Source organism: Panthera uncia, assembly GCF_023721935.1.
Source record: "Panthera uncia isolate 11264 chromosome A1 unlocalized genomic scaffold, Puncia_PCG_1.0 HiC_scaffold_17, whole genome shotgun sequence".
Taxonomy (NCBI): Eukaryota; Metazoa; Chordata; class Mammalia; order Carnivora; family Felidae; genus Panthera; species Panthera uncia.
The window spans coordinates 34,529,484-34,548,826 of NW_026057577.1; the positions used below are offsets into that span (position 1 = coordinate 34,529,484).

General features: G+C 44.3%; 1 protein-coding gene and 1 non-coding gene across 6 annotated transcripts in view; both read right to left on the minus strand.

Annotated features, from left to right (window-relative positions):
- FGF1 (fibroblast growth factor 1) overlaps window positions 1-19,343 on the minus strand; it is a 103,251-nt gene that overhangs the window by 27,195 nt on the left and 56,713 nt on the right. Inside the window, exon 1 of one of the 5 annotated variants that reach the window (XM_049648522.1) lies at window positions 6,735-7,540. The exons of the other annotated variants lie outside the window; for them this stretch is intronic. The gene's annotated coding sequence lies outside the window, so the exon portion shown is untranslated. Of the gene's footprint in view, window positions 1-6,734; window positions 7,541-19,343 lie in introns of those variants that run through there. 5 annotated transcript variants of the gene reach the window in all.
- Window positions 5,062-5,186, minus strand: LOC125935890 (small nucleolar RNA SNORA36 family). The gene has a single exon (XR_007461869.1). It is a non-coding gene; the product is annotated as a small nucleolar RNA SNORA36 family (small nucleolar RNA).

Genomic DNA, 19,343 nt, shown 5'->3' on the forward strand with positions numbered 1-19,343 from the left:
TTAATACCTTTCTGTCATAAATGATAAAGCAAACTGACAAAAAATATTAATAAAGTTGCAGATCAAAACGCACAATTAACAAGTTTAATTGAGTGAACATATCAGGGAACCCTGCATCCAACAGTTAGTGAACACTATTCTTCTCAAGGATGCATAGAACATTTTTGTAAACCGACGGTGTACCAGGTCATAAAGCAAGACTCAACACAAGTAGAAGAATCCATTTTGTTCAGACTATTCTGTGGGGAGAGTAGAAATCACTCCTATGCGTCCCATTAGTGACAAAACCCTTTCAACTGTACCTTTTTAATGTCTCTTAAAGTCATCCTCTATTCTCCATCCTCACTATGGCTGCTCACCACAGATGGAACACCTTGTCTCACCTGGGCTGCTAAGGCAGGCAAATGGCATCTGTCTTCTTCACCTCTGCAACCTTCCAACCCACTTTTGATTTCACTACTAATATCCTTTCGAAGGCATGAGTCTAATCATCATTCTCCTGCTGAAGATCTTTGCGTCACTGGGTTCTCTGCTGCCATCAGGATAAAACCCAGACTCTACCGTGACCTGTGAGGCATTCATCATCAGGTCCCTGCCTAACTCTGTTGCCTTATCTCTTATTGGCCTGTTCTTCTTGTAACTCCCCCGCCCCCCCCCCAACACACACACACTCTCACATTCACCGACCAGCGTTCTCTCTCCCTTACTCCCTCCACCTTCTACCATGGCCTGACTAGGTCATACTCACCCTTCAAAAATTCATCTCAGATATTTCTCTTTCAGAAAGTTGATTTGGATACATCCCCCAGCCCTAACCTCCCTTTTCTTCTGCCACACCACACACACCAGTTTATGTTTGAGTTGATTTCCTAATGCTCCCACAGCAGCATTTCTTTTACCCTATGGAAGCACTGGGTATAATTCCCGCGTATGTTTCCCACCTATATCATTCACTGGTTTCCCATTGCTCTCAGAATAAAGACTAAGGCCTTATCTGTATCTCTTTGTAATGTATATAATGTTGAGTCACTATGTTGTACACTTGAAACTAACATAATATTGTGTGTCAATTACATTTCAATTACAAACAAAATAAAATAAATAAAAGTTAACATTTACTTAAAAAAAAAATTCTACCTGCAGGGCTCTGAGGACTAGCCCTGGCTTCCTCCCCTGCCTCCTTTTCCACCATGTTCTCTACCCAAACTGGCCTTCCATTTGCTTGAAACCATTGTGTCCCTTTTCGCCCTATGATCTTTGCCTACACTGCTCCCTCTCTCTAGAGCGCTCTTTCTTTCTTTCCCTCTACCCTCCTTGCCTGGTTAACTCCTACGTTTTGTTCAAGCCTTAGTTCAGTTGCCAATTCCGCAAGGAAGACTTTCCTGACTTTCCTTAACTGGGTCAGGTTCCTCCAGTTCTCAAAGGACCGTTTAACATTTCCTCAGAGCTCTTACTTCATTTTTTAATTACACATTCATTCTTGTGATTATTTAATTAATGTCTCCCTTTATGACTGGACTGTCAGCTCCACAATAGTACAAACCAATCTGTCTTGCTTACCATGGTCTCTCAGTGCCTGGCAGAATGCCTGGCATCTAATGGGCCCTTGATAAATATTTGTTGAATGAGTGAATGAATATAATGTAACTAAGGTTACCTGACTGTCTCCTTCATTAGTCTCTGCAGCTCTGGAACAAAAGCTGTGCCTGTTTTTTCTAGGCCTTGCACTTAGCAAATGCCTCCACATAATCATTGTTCTCTGCATGTTTGTTGATTGAATCCCAGGCCAGTTCCTTCTTGGGAGCCTCTAGTGGAAACATGCTATCATGGGACCTAATTAGTAGGTGAGGTCTTTCAGGTATTAACAGAGAGGCTAAACCAAGAACCTAAATGGATTTTAAGTGGGTTCAAACTAGGCTGCTTGGTTAAAGCAGACCCAGGGGAGCCAGGGTGGGTCAGTCGGTTAAGCGTCCGAATCCTGACTTTGGCTCAGGTCATGATCTCACAGTTGTGAAATCTGTGCTCGCAGTGCCGCTGGGGCTGCTTTGGATTCCCCCTCTCCTCTCTGTCTGCCCCTCCCCCACGCCCTCTCTCTCTCAAAATAAATGAACTTTTTTTTTTTAATTAAAAGAAAAAAACCAGACCCAGCCTTTTTTCCATCTTGTAGAAGATACTTCCTTACTTCTTTGAAGGCAATATCATGGACTTGAAGGATCTCAAGAAAAGATAAGACCGTTTAGTCTCAAGTCTGAACTCTCTATCTAACCACAAAAAAGCTTGTAGGGCCTTAAAAGAATTCTAGGTTTTATTGTTTCTGCCTGGGAGTGCCACGTTGGCAGGAACTCACTTCACACTCTCTGGTGAAGGAAAAATTGCCTGAAGAAAGAGACAGAGTGTTCTTCTGTCTTTCCCTGTCCTCCACCCGCAGTGATCTATACCAGGTCTGGGGAGGGAATCCAGCCATGGCTGACTGGCGGGACTAGCATCTCGGTGTGCTTCTCCCAGGCCAGTTCTGTTCCATGAGCTGAAATCTCATCTTCCAGAACTGGCAGCAAACTCTGGACATGGCCATGGGGTGGCCTTGATAGTGTCGTTCAGGAGATGGTTCCTACAGATTTGTGAAAGCCAATTTTTGAATATTCAAAATCTTCCTTCCTTCCTTCCTTCCTTCCTTCCTTCCTTCCTTTTCTCTGATAGCGGGTTTACCAGCATGCTGCTAGACTCAGGTTTCAGTCCTGGGTGGACACTCACTAGCAAACTCATTCAGTTTCACAGGGCCTCAGTTTTCTCATCTGCAGAATAGGACCCCATAACAGTAGCTACCACACAGTTGCTGTAAGTGTTAAGTGATCAGGTACATAAAGCGCTAAGCCCAGGACTTGAAAACTTGTAAGCATTCATAGATGTTGCTTGATTATCATTCTCCATGTATCTTGTTGTCTTTTGCTAATCACCTGTGCTATTGATTGAGGATTAGACAAACTTGGTTCTTAACATCTAGTAATATTTTAGCAATATTTAAAACATATTATTTTCTAAGTACCATTACCCCTGATGTGCAAGTGATGCCCTCTTATTTACTCAGCAGCTGAATATGATGTACTGGTGACCATCCTCAGTGTGTTTCACAGGTTTGTGTGTTATCGTCCAGGATGACAGAGAACCTGTGGATTCAGTAGTCTCTCTCTCCTCTTCTTTAATTTAGACTCTTTCTAATCCTAAAGAATCCCCAAGTTACTGAGAATAAACTGTCCCCTGGCTTCTAGAATCAAATATTCTTTGAGGGAGATCAAGATGTTATACTCTAGATGCCAACCACTTGTACTCAGCACCTGCCACAGGCAGACTGTTGGGGAAATTTAAGAAAGAAAATAAGGAGAAAGAAAAGGAAATGAAAAGAAGGACCTCAAATCCCTAATCTACATTCTGAAATGCAACATGCTCTGAAAACTAGACATTCTTTCGTAACTCAGATTGTGGCAAAACCTGACCCAGACTGTTCTGAGACTGCTTAAAGTCTTTATTTATCACCTATGTGTTCATATGTGTGTGATCTGGTGCAGAATCGCCAATGTGTTTGATTATAGGGGACTGCTCCAGACCCCACAGAAGTTCTTCCTTAATATACAATAAATGCAACCAATTGTCTTTCTAAAATCCCCCAAATCCTGGGTTCAGAAATTTGTCTAGCTTTTCAGATAAGGGATTCCGGGCCTGCAGTAGAAATCACAGTGTCTGTCATATGGAGGTTAGAGTCTGGCCATACCAGATCAATCAAGCCGAGCTTCCAATAAGAGGGGCATAGATGCTTGGACCACGGATAGCTGGCCGGAAGTGCAGCCTGTAAAGCCAGTCCAGCTGTATCACCCAATAGCTCAATCCCAGTCTTAGCCCCCACACTCCTTTATGAGGAGCAAAAGATATAAGCAGATACACACACTTTCCCAATGATCTCAAATATCCATTATTTGTTCCCTGGGTTCTGGATCTTTAATTCTCTGCAGTGTGGCTTCTCTGCCCCTAAAACGCTGACTCCCATAGAGCATCATTCCGTTGGAGGTCAGGAATTATTTTAATGCTTAGACAAAACACCCTGTAAGAGGAACCACAGAGCACTCCCTGGCATCGCGACATGCTCTGATGCCCCAGTTGTGCCCGAACTTTAATGGTACACCCTGGCCCAGAGCATCCTGCAGGCTCTTGGCCATCTTGAAGACCAGCACACGTCTTAAATGGAAGTATCCTTCCTACAGACTGATGCTTTAAAGGCCTGGGCTTCCAGCCAAATGCAGAGCAATTCTGCAGGGGCTCCGCCAGCCCTGGTCCCTTCCTCTAGCCTTCCCTTACTGATGTGCCTCCAAAAATCTTTTGAAAATGTTGTGCAAGTTACAATCTCCAGAACCAGCCCACGAGGACATTCCTTTCTCAAAGACAGCAGACCTTCCAACTCACAGGACGATGGTTTGTTTGCTAGGTCTTTTTTCTTCCCTCCTGAGCTACAAAATTTGGCTTCTCCAAGCTTAGTCTTTTGAAGTAAGTGTTTGTTATCTCTTTGGAAATGCTGGGGGCTTTCCCTACCATATGTTTCCCAACAGTCTGTTCTGAACATACCCATAAATAATCAAATAAGCCCATAAATAATAAAATAGTGACTTTTTCTTGAACATTTACTATGTACCAGATCCTGTCCTAAGTGCTTTACATACATTATTAAAAAAAATTTTTTTTAATGTTTATTTATTTTTGAGAGAGAGAGAGAGAGAGAGAGAGAGAGACAGCATGAGTGGGAGAGGGGCAGGTAGAGGGAGACACAGAATCTGAAGTAGGCTCCAGACTCTGAGCTGTCAGCACAGAGCCCAATGCGGGGCTTGAACTCATGAACTGTGAGATCATGACCTGAGCCGAAGTCGGATGCTTAACCAGCTGAGCCACCCAGGTGCCCCACATACATTATTTTAATTAATCCTCAGAGTTCTGTGAGATAGGCATTTTCTTTCTTTCTTTCTTTCTTTCTCTCTCTCTCTCTCTCTTTCTCTCTCTCTTTCTTTCTTTCTTTCTTTCTTTTGTAGGCTGGGAGATCAATGAATAGAGTGATATCTTCCATGTAATCGTCTTCTGTAGCCTGATCATGTCCCAAGATTTAATTAAATGAACAGGGAGGTTTGCCCTGAACTGAACTCAAGGCATTGCTTTTTTTATCCCCAGTTTGCAACTAAGGACACCAAGGCTTGGAGAGTTTAAACAGTTCGTTTAAGGTCATACAGATAAATCAATGTTAGAGCTGCAATCGGAAGGTAGGGTTTTCTGACTGCAGCGTCCGTGATTGTAACTGCCACAGAAATATGGGAAACAGAAAAAATGCCTTTGGTTGAGTGATCCTTAGCTTCTCTATTCTGTTTATTCTCCAGTCCCCTAGCCTGCATAAGTCAGGTAGTCCCATCGACAGATACTTGTGTCTTGAGTGGAGTCTTTGCAAGTTCCTCCCTTGACACAGAACTGTCCCCTTTCAAAGCACTATAATGGCCTCACCAGCACTTTCTGATTGGCCCAGTGGCAGTCAAGTCACTCTTAGCTTTTATCACAGTAGAATCACTTGCCATTGCTTTTAAAGGACTGGGGTGAGCGCAGAGCCCACTCTGGGAACCCAGTGGATAGTCCTACTTCAGACTGGGCTGGAAAGGCCATGGAAAAGGGAAGTTCTCATAGACCTGGGCTTTGGTTTCTGCTGTGTCATTAACTATTTGCATGACTGAGCAAGTCATTTAATCTTTCTGATCCTCAGCTGCCTCTTCTGTAAACTGAAGCTATTAAGAATACTGATCTCAGGGCGCCTGGGTGGCTCAGTCGACGTCTGACTTCAGCTCAGGTCATGATCTCACAGTCCGTGAGTTCGAGCCCCACATTGGGCTCTGTGCTGACAGCTCAGAGCCTGGAGTCTGCTTCTGATTCTGTGTCCCCCTCTCTCTCTGCCCTCCCCCAGTCACACTCTGTCTGTCTCAAAAATGAATAAATGTTAAAAAAAAAATAAAAATAAAAAAAACAATACTGATCTCATGGTGCCACAACAAAGGAATAGAGAAAGGCAGGCCTGGGAAGGGTCTCACATACAGTGAATGCCTAGGAAATAGAAGGTGTTGTTACGGTTGTTAATCAGAGCCTGTGTTAAAAAAATTTTTTTAATGTTTATTTATTTTTGAGAGAGAGAGAGAGAGAGAGAGGGAAAGAGAATCCGAAGCAGGTTCCAGACTCTGAGCTGTCAGCACAGAGCCTGATGCAGGGCTTGAACTCACGAACTGTGAGATCATGACCTGAGCCGAAGTTGGACACTCAACCAACTGAGCCACCCAGGCACCCCAGTAGGAGCCTATGTTTTAATGCATGGATTATTTGCATTTTTATGGTACTTGGAGTTTCACAAAGCATTTTATGTGGGTAAGCAGGCATCTCTAGGTGCCTATGGTGTAGATAATATAAGAGGTATTTTATAATCATTTTGTATTTTTTATTCCTCCTATTACATGAGATAGGTGAACACTTTGTCTTTTTCTCTAGCCAAGAGAAGTGTGACACAGAGAGGCTAAACAGCATATCAAAGCAAATCTGTGGCTTAGCCAAGAGCAAAACCCTGAGTCCCAAGACATCACTTTATTATGTCACGCCTTTGTTGGGCAGCCTCATTTCAAGGGCCCCATGTTCATTGAAAACACTGAAAAGTAAAAAAAGACAAAACTCACATTTCTGCCAGACAGATGATATCCAGGCGTTTCTGGAAGAATGATTAGCAATCCCGGCGTGAGGTTTTGTGTTGAAGGTGCTTGGATACGAAGGAGGAATGTAAAACCCCACGGAGCTCGTTTCACATGTCACAGTCTATTCTGGATCTTGAAAGTGGGCCTCGGAGGCCCCAGCTGTGCCCCAAGAGAGCTGCATTCCTGTGGAGCCTTCCAGCACCATGCAGGAGGCAGGGGGTGGGGAGCAGGGCCCAGGATTTGCAAAGGGACCCAGTGGGTGTCTCAGCCAAAGAGCAGGAAGCAAATAATAAGCTACCCCAGCGCCAGCCTTCCAGGGCTTAGTTTTTGCAGAGCCTACATTAGGACAGTATAAACCTTGTTTTCTTTTGCATTATTTCTTTTTAAGGACTTTGGCTATTTTTAGAGGTTCCTTCTACTTGCCAACTCTCTTTGAACCCACACAAAAAGTCCAAAAGGACCATTCTCCCGTCTCCCCAGTTTGCCCTGTTTCAGCATGCCCAATGCTCTCATGGTCCTGTGACCGTGTCATTGGCATTCTCCACACAGGCCTGCACACACCCCAGCTGTTGGCAGGAGCCAGGTGGGTTTTATGGGAAGGAGTTGGAGCAAGAGAATATGAGCAAAGGCTCTGGGCAAGGACTGGTGTCTGATAAGGGATGAAAGAGCTTGGAAGTGTGTTGGAATCTCGTATCCAAGAAGGTAAACTCAGAGATAAATCTGCGCCCGGTATCTAGCATCTCCAGGAAGGTGCACACTGTGCGTCCCACTCATAGGTAGGTACCGGGAAGCTCGACAGTGTGCTCGTCTGTCAAACATGGCCTCTCACGGGAGTCTGCTTTCATTCTGGCAGGTAGTTCAAAGCATGGTTTGCTTTCATCCCTGCAACTCCTCATGGCTTCTCTTCTTGTTTATTTCTTTTTTCTACGTAACCTTTCCAAGCCATTTATACCCCGCACTATCCACTGCTCCTCTCTCATGCTTTAGAGATCAAAGTGCTACTCTTTTGGGTGGGGTTGTTTGAAAAATGAAGAATTTCTACACTATTGGCCTTTGAGAGTAGATTAGGCAACAGGAGGTAAGAAGAAATGTCAGACGGACTTCTCCTTACTTCTCTAGGCTGCCATCTTTTTGTACGTAATATCTGCTGGCTTTCAAAGGTCCTGCATTCCTTGGTTCCTCCTTGGTGTTGTCAGGTTCAAGGGGCTCCTCTGGAATTCCATAAATCTAGACATTTAGATGGGTGTGGGGCAGATAGGAGGCAGAACATTTTCCAACGTTCCCCAATATTGTGTTCTTTTTTTTTAATGTTTATTTTTGACAGGGGGGCAGGGGCAGAAAGAGGGGGACAGAGGATCTGAAGCAGGTTCTGTGCTGACAGCAGCAAGCCTGATCATGGGTTTGAACTCACAAACCACAAGGTCATAACCTGAGCTGATGTCAGATGCTTAACCGACTGAGCCGCCCATGTGGCCCGCCAATATTGTATTCTTGACCCCTCAGTGGTGAGAGTACCTTTCTCAGAGATATGTTTGTATAGAAAATAAGTCAGTGGTATTGTTTTTCCAAAACTGTCCTCCATAGGGGTAAGTCATTAGGTTGTAAAGTTTCACACTCTATAGTGGGAGTTTTGTTGATTTGATTTGCAAAACTTCTTAACACTGCATTTTCAGCAGCATAAGTATTATGTGAAGCAGGGTTTCTGCCTCCGTGTGCCTAAATGTGTCTGGCCCACCCTGTCTAGGGTAGCTCCCTGCACTCCTCTGTGTATGAGTCCTGTATAACACTTATGATAATTTATGACTTTATGTATGTGTTTGCTTACTAGTTATTGACTGTCTCATGCCAACCCCCTTCCCAAACACACACACACACACACACACACACACACACACGGTGGACTATATGAATCTAATGAGGACCCGTAATCAGGTTTGTTTTGCTCACATATGTTAGTTCCTAGATCTGTGCCTGGTATGTTATAATTTTGCTCAGTGAATATTTGGGAATGGATGAAGTCAAGAAATATTTTCTTAGTTGGGGCGCCTGGGTAGCTCAGTCGGTTGAGCTTCTGACTTCGGCTCAGGTCACGATCTCAGGGTCTGTGAGTTCGGGCTCTGAGTCAGGCTCTGTGCTGACAGCTCAGAGCCTGGAGCCTGCTTCAGATTCTGTGTGTGTGTCTCTCTCTGCCCCTCCCCCGCTCATGCTCTGTCTCTCTGTCAAAAATAAATAAACATTAAAAAAAAAAAAAAGAGGGGCGCCTGGGTGGCTTGGTCCGTTAAGCATCCGACTTCCGCTCAGGTCATGATCTCACGGTCCGTGAGTTCAAGCCCCGCGTCGGGCTCTGCGCTGACAGCTCAGAGCCTGGAGCCTGTTTCAGATTCAGTGTCTCCCTCTCTCTCTGCTCCTCCCCTGTTCATGCTCTGTCTCTCTCTGTCTCAAAAATAAATAAACGTTAAAAAAAATTTTTTTTAAATAAAAAAAAAAGAAAAATATTTTCTTAGAAAAGCTGTTCGGTTTAAAAAACCTAACTTATCAAAAATAATCCCTATGGAGAAAGGTGATATTTAAGTGTAGTTCCCTTTTTGTGCAGGTCTGTTTAAGTGTGGTGTTTTGTGTTTGTCAGAAAATAGTGTTTGCCCAAGGAGCTGGGATCACTGTGATCCATATAGGACTCATAAGGAATAGAATAAGGCCTGTCCCTTCCTTTTCTCTCATTTTCCCTTCCATCTATACATCTTTGTTTCTTCCTGTATTTACTAAATGCTAATCAAATATATACCAGTCATGGTAGGGGAGGGATGATACTATACCTGCCTCACAGGATTGGTGTGAGTATAAAATGAGATCATTGTATTTCCCGGCTTCTGGCAAAGTACCTGACATATTAAGAGCCTGATAAATGTTAGCCATTAACAGTATCAGAAGTATTGATGGAGCAACTATGATGTACTTTCTGTCTCGGAGTCTCCAGAATCAGGACAAAGAATAGCATCTGTACCACCAGGGGGCTTGTGATGATCTATGTCCTCCATTTTCTTTGCATAGTATTTATTTTAAGAGCCGAGGATTACATGGTCGCCCCCTGGTTTACAGGTGGGGAAGGTCAGCTAGCCAGAATAACAGCGAGGATATGAACAAAATATCAAAATTTTAAATACCACCAGGATCAGTATTACAAGGTTTTTCCTTTTGCCCCAGGCTCCTTCTGTGGCTTGGCACAGCACCGTTGTGGATCCTGTCTTTTTAAAAGAAATTTGATTTCTTGTTCATCAAGGACTGTTTTGCCCTAAATTTGATTTTCTAAAAAAATGCTGCACTAAATGGGTGACTGGCTTAGAGGAGCATGCGACTCTTGATCTCGGGGTCATGAGTTTGAGACCTACATTGGATGTAGAGATGACTTAAACAAACAAACAAACTTAAAAAAAATATTGCACTAAAATATTATTTATCTTGGCTTCTGAGTAAACTTGCTTTGTGCCCAAAGCAAGTACCTCCTTTGCCTCGCCTTAGTCCCAGGCTTGTGTGTTGGTCAACTTTCTCAACTCTTATGTTGAAGTTAAAGGCTGTCAAATTTATGTACTTAGTACCTACTGTCAACGCCCAGTCCAGTCCACTGTCGCAACTTCTGAAATAGTCTCCTCTTTTGTCCTCAGCATGCCCCCCCCCCATCATCTTTATACATAGAGTCAGAAGGATCCTTGAAAACCTACCTCACCCCCTGCTTGCAACCTTCCATAGCTTTTCATTTCCAAGTAAAATCTGAATCCTTCCCGTGGCCTGCAAGACCCTGTATGGTCTGGCCTGACCTCCCACCACTCCTTCCCTTTGCCCACTATGCTCTAGCCAGTCCTCCAGTCCTGTCTGCCCTTGGATCCTTGAGTCCAGGGTGGTCTCTTCTACCTGCCTGCCTTCATGCAGATTGTTTGCTTTCTGGCCCTTTCTCCTGGCTGGCTCCTGCTAACTCTTCAGATGGCAGCCAAAGCCACCTCCTCAAGGGTCTTTCCTGACCTCCCCATCTAAGTTCTGTTCCCCCCAGCCTCCATTATTCTCTTTTGTATGTCCTCTTCTTTTCTTCCCAATGCTTCCCACCATTTGTAATTAAGTATATATCTACCCAGACATTGCTGGCCTGTCTGATGCCTTCTCCCACCGGTAGACGGAAAGCTCTTGGAAGGCAGAAGCCATGTTTATTCACCATCTTTTCCACAGCCCCTCAACAGTGCCTGGCACAGAACAGTTGCTCGATTATTTGTTGAATAAAAGGGAATGAGTGAATAAACCAATCTTCAGTTTCCAAAATCTTGACCTGAGGACCTTGCCGCACGCGAAGGGACTTTCATGTCCCATTCTGCTCTTTGTTGTCATGAACTTTGCTCTTCTAGAGCAAGTGTTTTTCCCCTAGATTATTTTTATTGGAAAAAGTGAAGCAAATATAGAGATAATTATTGATTGCCACTCATCAGGTCTCTGCTACCTATCACCAACATCCTCCTGGGAACCTGCTGCAGGATTCCTGGGAACCACAGGAAATAAGTCCGTTAACCACTTGAAATGCTTTTATAAAAATAGACCGGAATTGACCTTCTTCCTGTGGAAGGGCCTCTTTCCTCTGGGCAAACATTGCAAAGAAATGTTATCTGCTCTTAGAAACCTCCCACGTCAGTCATCCTCCCAACAGGATTTATCTGGACTTGGAATCCTGTTCTGAAATCGTCTCCCTACTGCCTGGGTCATTACCTGAGCAAATTGCTCATTTGTTATGTCCGTGCTGTTGTTTTTATATTAAAATGACAAGATTGAAGTCGAGGCCTGGGGGACCTATGGGGATATCCCAGTGCACACTGATATCCTGGAGGCCTTTCACCCTCACAGAGGTTAGCACCACTTTCCTTGGACTTCAGTACAGGTGTGCTAGCCTCAGCATTTTGATCGTTATCCCCTTACCACATCCCTTATTTTTGAATTTGATTTAAATTACTGACATGTGGTTTTCCTTAAATTTTAATTTCCTTATTTAAAGGAAGCTTTATCCCTCCAGTGTAACTGCAGAAGCATCCCATACACAGAAGGCAGTCCTCAAGATAAATACAGTGCAAGGGCGGCTGTGGTTGACTTCTGCTCAGATGCTGTCTCCTGCCCACCCACCTCTTTTGCTTACAAAGAGAGAAAAGCAATTGAAAACCTAATTGCAAGAAACCAAAGCTGTCTCCTTGACTACAATCAAAATGACTGAAGGAAACTTCAAAGAGGGCTCCCTTTCTCTCTGCAGTGTTATGGAAAGATATCTTCATATCACTCAGAACTTCTGTATCAACAGGGGCACATGCCCCTACTTTGGGAAACAAAGGGTTAATAGGGTGTGTTGCTTTACTGTTCTAGCAATTCAGCAAATAAGCAGAGGATGTCAGTCCCCTCAGAAGCTCTCAAATATAAAAGAGGGAGACAAAAAAAGATATTACAGATAAACATCAATAAAAATTTTTTAAGATTGTTCCTGATCCTATCAGGTGAAGAGAACTTCTGTGAACATGTCAATTCATAGAGTTATAAACCTTTTACAAAGCAGCTTATATATAGGAATATTTGAGATTTTCTGAAACAAAAAGACAGCTTTCTGCTTTGTTAGGTTTCTACGTTGTTTGCCTGATTTGTATTTTGCTGCTAACTTTATTTCTTATTTCTTATTAACTATATTTCTTTCTTATTTCTGCTTACTTTGAGTTTACCTTGCCCTTTTATTTATTTATTTTCATGCAGAATCTTGGGTCATTAATATTACTTAGACCTTCAAAATTTTTTTTTAATATGAGCAGTTAAAGGTGAAAGTTTCCCTCTAATAATTGTTTTAGTTGCCTTCCCAAATTTCCATATACCAGTGCTCTATATATAGTTAAGTTTAAACTACTCTATAATTTCTCCTTTGATTTTTTTTTTTTTTTTTTGGTGGATTAGTTCAAAGTGTGTTGTTTAATTGAAAATATTTGCAGGGGCGCCTGGGTGGCGCAGTCGGTTAAGCGTCCGACTTCAGCCAGGTCACGATCTCGCGGTCCGTGAGTTCGAGCCCTGCGTCAGGCTCTGGGCTGATGGCTCGGAGCCTGGAGCCTGTTTCCGATTCTGTGTCTCCCTCTCTCTCTGCCCCTCCCCCGTTCATGCTCTGTCTCTCTCTGTCCCAAAAATAAAAAAAAAAAAAAGAAAGAAAATATTTGCAGTTTTCCAGGGCACCTGGGTGGCTCAGTGGGTTAAGCATCTCTTGATTTCAGCTCAGGGCATGATCTCACAGTTCGTGAGTTCGAGTCCTGTATCAGGCTCCGTGCACTGACACTGCAGAGCCTGCTTGGGATTCTCTCTCTCTCCTTCTGTCTGCCCCTGCCCCGCTTGTGCTCCTGCTCTCTCTCTCTCTCTCTCTCTGTCTCTCCAAATAAATAAATTAAAAAAAAATATTTGCAGTTTTCCTAGATATGTTATGGTTATTGATATCTAAGTGAATTACATTGTGATCAGATAACTTATTCCATATGATTTCAATTCTATTAAATTGATTCAGGCGTGGTTTGAAGAATCACATGATTCCTCTTTGTAAAATTTGTATACATAGATTGTTTTATAATCTGCTTATTTATAACCAGGCTGTACTAAATACATTAGGATTTTTTTCCTCATCAATAAACATAAATCTACATCTCCATTTTTTTTCTAAATTTTTAAATATTTATTTTTGAGACAGAGGCAGAGTGCAAGTGGGGGAGGGGCAGAGAGGGAGACACAGAATCTGAAACAGGCTCCGGGCTCTGAGCTGTCAGCACAGAGCCCGATGCGGGGCTCGAACCCACGAACTGTGAGATCGTGACCTGAGCCGAAGTCGGACGCTTAACTGAGCCACCCCAGCGCCCCTACATCTCCATTTGTAATGGCTACATAGGATTATAGGATTCTGTTATGTAGACATGAAAACTCTAATCCTCTCTCGTTTGTCACCATTATAAACAAAGTCGCTGTTACTTCCCTGGGGAGGATTTGTGGAAGTGGAATTACTGGGGAAAGCACATGCATTTTGATAAGGTTTTTACTCAAAATATTCAGAAAGTTTCTACCTGCTACAGGTTTAAGTTCCGTTTTCACCCCTTGACTTACATGTACATCCTTTCTGATTTAGATGTCTGATCTTTGAAGCAGAGGAGAAATTGATTTGAAAGTTTCAGACCTGCTGACTTTGGTTTCAAAGTCACCTCATAAAATGGGAGCCTTGCTGCCTTTGCCTAAAGTTGCTCTGAGGATGCACATTACCCTTCATAGGATTTCACTGCAGGCGTTTCTGGACACGTGACTCAGCCCCAGGATTGCTTTTCCAGCGTGGGCTTGGGCATTTGCCAGAGTCCAGTGGGCCTAGACTAAGGGGTAACAGAATGCCCCGAGGCAGCACTGGAGCTGTCTTCTGACTGACACTTGGGCCACTTTACTCCCTTGCTGCACCACCCTTATTCTCAGCTCCAACAAACCAGTCCTGACCTCTGTCCCAAGCTCACCTCCTCTACAAATCCCCAGGCATCAGTGACTCCATTCAATCCAGCAACTCCCAGACCTCTGGTAAAATCACCTGTACATGCTTTATGTCTGTCCCTTTAATCCACTGTAGATTTGTAAATTCACAGTAAGTTCTTGCAAGGGCGACCTCGTCTCCCACTTATTAAATGTGGGGCCTGGCACGGAGCACAGTGTATTGAAGGCAGTCAGTAAACATTTACTGAAATAAGAACCTGGTTTGTTTCCCAGGCGGAGGTGAGGCTTGGCACAGCCAAATACAAATGGCAGACAACTGAGAACTCTTGCTCACGTAAGCACGCCAAATGGTGTCTGTCCTCGTGTTTAAAAGAAGAGACAGCCAAGATACTAGTTAAGAGCTCGCTGTGATTCAGACCAATGGATATGCTCTCTGACTCATCCCTGTATAGATGTGTGACTACAGGCGAGTTGCTAATGCTCTCTGAATCTGTTTCCTCGCGTGAACAGTACCTGCTCATAGTGTTGTAAAGATCAAATTCGATAGGAGCACGTGAAGTGAAATGTGCACAGTATCTAGCGTGTGACAAGCTCTCCATGAACGGTATTATTAATGTCTTTGATATTTTGGGTCTTCACAGAAGACCCAGCCTCCCTCCCGGGTTTGGGCTGTGGAGCTTCCTGCTTGCCTCTTCTTTTGTGAGCCGTGGGGGACGCACCATGAAGGCTGCTTGGCTTTCTCAAAAGCACGCTCACTCCACCCTTCCTCAGAGGGAGATGGTTGCCCTGGTAAGAGGACTTTGCTTTCCTTTCAGGACTCCTGAAATCCAGATAACAAAGCTTCTGAACAGTTAATAATCAAAACAGGAGAAGACTCACCAGGGGTCCACAGGTTGATTGCTCATTGTTTCTTAAGGCTGTATATTTTGCACTAACACTTCTGATTTTCTTAGGCCGGTTCCATTCATTGGAAGCATCGGGAAGACAAGGGCTGGGCATCTTAAAGGAAACTTACACTGTAACACTTAAGACCAGAGACTGCAGTCAGGGAGACCTGGGCCCTGATGTGGGTCTGCACTTATTTGCTGGGTGGCTTTAGGCAAGTAAGTCATCCACTCCCCTGGGCTTTGAGTTTTCTCATCCCTTGAATGGAGATAATAATAATACCTCATAGGGTGGTCTGGAGGATTAATGAGATAATGCGTGTACAACACCTAGCAGGTACTAAGGTGTCCATGAATGTGAGTTACTGTCATCATCATGTTTGAACGCCGGCATCACCTTTCTGTTGGACCTAGTTCAAGTCCTTGCCTGTGGGGTCAGCTCAGCAGCTTAAATGAATACCATGAATAGAATATGTGCCCCACCCGCCTTCTGCCAGAAGGTGAAATCAGAAATCTTTGTCGTTCTGCAGATCCTAACTATAGTTTGTGGTGTTTTACTTTGAACAAGCTTTTTAGTCCCTGACTCTGGGGACCTCAGGAGCACATGTGAGTTTTTTACTTAAGCTATACCTTATGTCACCAGGCATAGGGCATAACTCTGCCTTTGCCTCCTGAGCTTTGTTCCTGAGTGGGTCCCCCCTGCGTGGGGATCATGGGAGTACCCCTCCTCCAGGGGTCTGTACTCACTGGGCCTGAGTTGGGGCTGGCACCTGTAAGCTCAACACGTCTCCCCAGGAGAATCTGATGCAGACCAGAGTGAGAACCCCTGGTCTGGGAAATCCTTTCTTGCTACATCAAGAGAGACATAAGGGGGTGCCTGGGTGGCTCAGTTGGTTAAACGTCTGACTTCGACTCAGGTCATGATCTCACGGTTGATGGGTACGAGCCCCACATCGTGCTCTCTGCATTAGGAAGGAGCAAACTTCAGTTCCTGTGTCTTCCTCTCTCTCTGCCCCTCCCCCTCTCAGGCACATGTTTTCCCTCTCTCTCTCTCTCTCTCTCTCCCTCTCTCCCCCTCTCTCAAAAATAAATAAACATGAAAAAAGTTTTTTTCTAGGAGAGAGATAAGGAATTCAGCCTAGAAGGGAGAGGCCAGCTTGATTATTTTTCTCCTTTTTAGCAAAGTCACTGAAATATCTCCAAATCTACTCTCCTTGTTTTCTTTAAAAGCAGTGGCCTGAGGGACATTGCCCATTTTGATATGTTTATTTTTTCCTCTTTCTTTCCATTACTCATATTTCCTTTACTGAATTATTGTTTGTCCTTGCTGGGGGGGGGGTAGGGAGAAAATAAAACAGAGGGTAAGGCAAAATGAATGAAGGCTCCAGGTCCCTGTAGCCTTGTTCTGCTGTGTGGCACTGGGGCAGGTGGGCTGCCTGTCTCTGCAGCAAGAGGCACAGGCCTCCGGCAGGCACACCAGCGCACCCCGACTTGACTCGGGTTGTCACAAAACCCTGGGTGTCTGATCACGGGCTGATCACGGGCACGTGGTGGCAAGGCCCTTAGTTCTCCAAACCAAACCAGAAAGCAGTTTTGAAGAATAAACTTGGGCTTAATCACAGTACACAAGCCCATAATAAGATGAAATCGGGCCTCCAGGGTGAGCAAGCTTATCTGGTTTAGGACTGTAATGAGGTTCTGTTATGTTTCCGTTTCTCTCTGCCTCTAATTTTAATGGGTAAAGTTGCTCCAACAGTTCACAGATCGGGGCACTCATTTATTCACTTGATGAGTTCCACTGTGTGCCAGACATGAGGAATATAGTGGGAAACAAGGCAGATGCAATGAGGACCTCCTCGAGCTCACATTCTAGCGAGGAAACCCACCATAAAAGGGACTCCCAGTGAAGTGAGTGTTGCAGTGAAGTCCAGGGTATCATGGGAGTTAGATAATAGGGACCTATGGGGCCTAAGAGACAGGTAGACTTCCTGGAAGTGGAATTTATATTCCTAGTGAGTAGGGAAAAGAAGGTAGCAGGAAGAGCATGTGCAAAGGTCCTGAGTCCAGAAAGAGCATGTTTCACTTGGGGATAAAAGAGTCGGTTGTGGATGAGGAGAGACGGCTGTGGCTGGAGCAGTTGGCAGGGTCAGCCCATGCGGAGCCCTGGAGATTTTTATCTCAAGGACTGTGGAAAACTGCACGATGCAGGCTGGGCTATGACATAATCAGATTAGCTTTTTTTTTTTTTTTTTTTTTAATGCCACTTGGCTACTTAGTGGAGAAGTATGGGAGTAGAGGCAGAAGCAGGGAATAGGTGAGGTAGCCCAAGTAAGAGGCAGTGGGACCTCAGATAGGGTGATAGACGTGGGCATAAGCCAACATGTGGTGTCCATTCTTCATGGCTTCCCAGCCAGGTTATCTTAGATCACAAGCACAGTAGCTTTCTCTGAGAGAGACAGCAGCATTCAGTCAGTGCATGGCACTGAGAGGTGAGATAAACTTGGATTTTAAATTCCTCACTGCCAGATATACCAGGAAATGTATCTCTCCCCATGAGATGGTGCTGCTTTGAGAATGTGGGGCTCATTGATCTTCAGTAGCCGATTTGGAAGTGAGGCACCATGGCATCTTAACAAGATGACAAATAATTCGGGGGAGCCAGAGTGCCCTCGCTGCCTGACCTGCCGGTCTGGGCATTAAGGACTATTCTCCCTGCTCCTGTCCATCCTGCTGTGACTCACCAAATGACTGGACAGATCATCTGTCTCTCACTTGCCTGTGTATGACCTCAAGAACTGCATTTCCGAGTCATGCTACTATACTTTATGAAATATACAAGATCCTGTCATCTCTGAGAGTTTTAAGGGCAGATCAGACAGCCTGGAGGGGAGGGAGTGGACCAGCCAGCTCTCAAGATGCTTCCTGGTCTTATGACACCTTGGGGCTTGGTGACACCATAGAAGATGGCTGAGGTCATTCGAGGGCACTCATTCATTTACTCAGCAAATGGTTATTAAGAAACTGCTGTGTTCCTGGCCTCATTCTCAAGTGATGAACAAAGCTGGCAGTGTCTTTACCCCATAGAGCTTAAATTCCAGTAATTTCCTGAGGCACAATCAGTGACCCACACTACTTCCATGCTCTCTTGGTCTTGGTGTTGAATAAGAAGGCCCACATTCCCTGGCATCGGACCTTCCGGTGGCCTCAAACAAGAGTGAACTTCCATTTTGCATATGTGCCCAGCTCTCTCTCACCCTCGGGCCTTTCAACCACTTTTCCCTTGGCCTGGAGCTCTCTTTGCCAACATTGCCTACCACCCCCAATATGTTCCTACTTCTCCTTCAGCCTTCACTTTGAATATTACTCAGATAAGCCTCCCTTTACCACCAGCCCCAGGTCCAGACCCAGCCCTGTGGGGTGGGGGGTGTCCCTTATCCTCCTCTTGTTTTCCCCCCACTGCTGTTTACCGAACTGTTTCTCCCTCTCGACTTTGCCCCCTTAGGGCAGAGCCCTTGTCTCTGGTGCTCAGCTCTTTATCTGTAGTGCCTTGCATAGTGCTGGTACATAATATGTGCTTAATAAATGCTGAAAAAAATGAGGAAGAGAGGGGAATGATGATCTGTGCTGTGCAGCGTATTGCTTTTGCTGAAAAGACATGTACTGTGCTTAGAAACCCCTCATGAACCAAAGCCTGAGAAACTATGCTAATTAGCCACTTGCCATACTGAACCCAAGTATGGGTATTTTTTTTTAAGATCTTATTTTTAAGTAATCTGAACACCCAATGTGAGGCTTGAACTCATAACCCTGAGATCAAAATTTGTACACTAGCGACCGAGCCAGCCAGGCACCCCCAAGTAAGAGTATTTTTGATAGGTTACATCCATACGACATTAATCCTACATATTTTCTAAAACCGCTGATCTCTCCCTACTCTAACTAACAGATCAAGAGAGATGAAAAAACCAGGGAAGAGAAGAGTTAAATTGATCTGTTATTATTCATTAATTCAATCAACAAATATTTATAAATCAGGCACTAAGGACAAGGAGGCAACAGAAAGTCCTCACTTTCGTTGTCTTTTTTTATTCCTGTAGGGGGAGATGCTGCAGTTTTAAAAAGTGTCCAACTGACTAAGAAAATCTGAAGCAGTGCCAATTCCTGTTTTCCTCTGTTGAAATCAAATATGAACAGAAGGGGGAAGTGC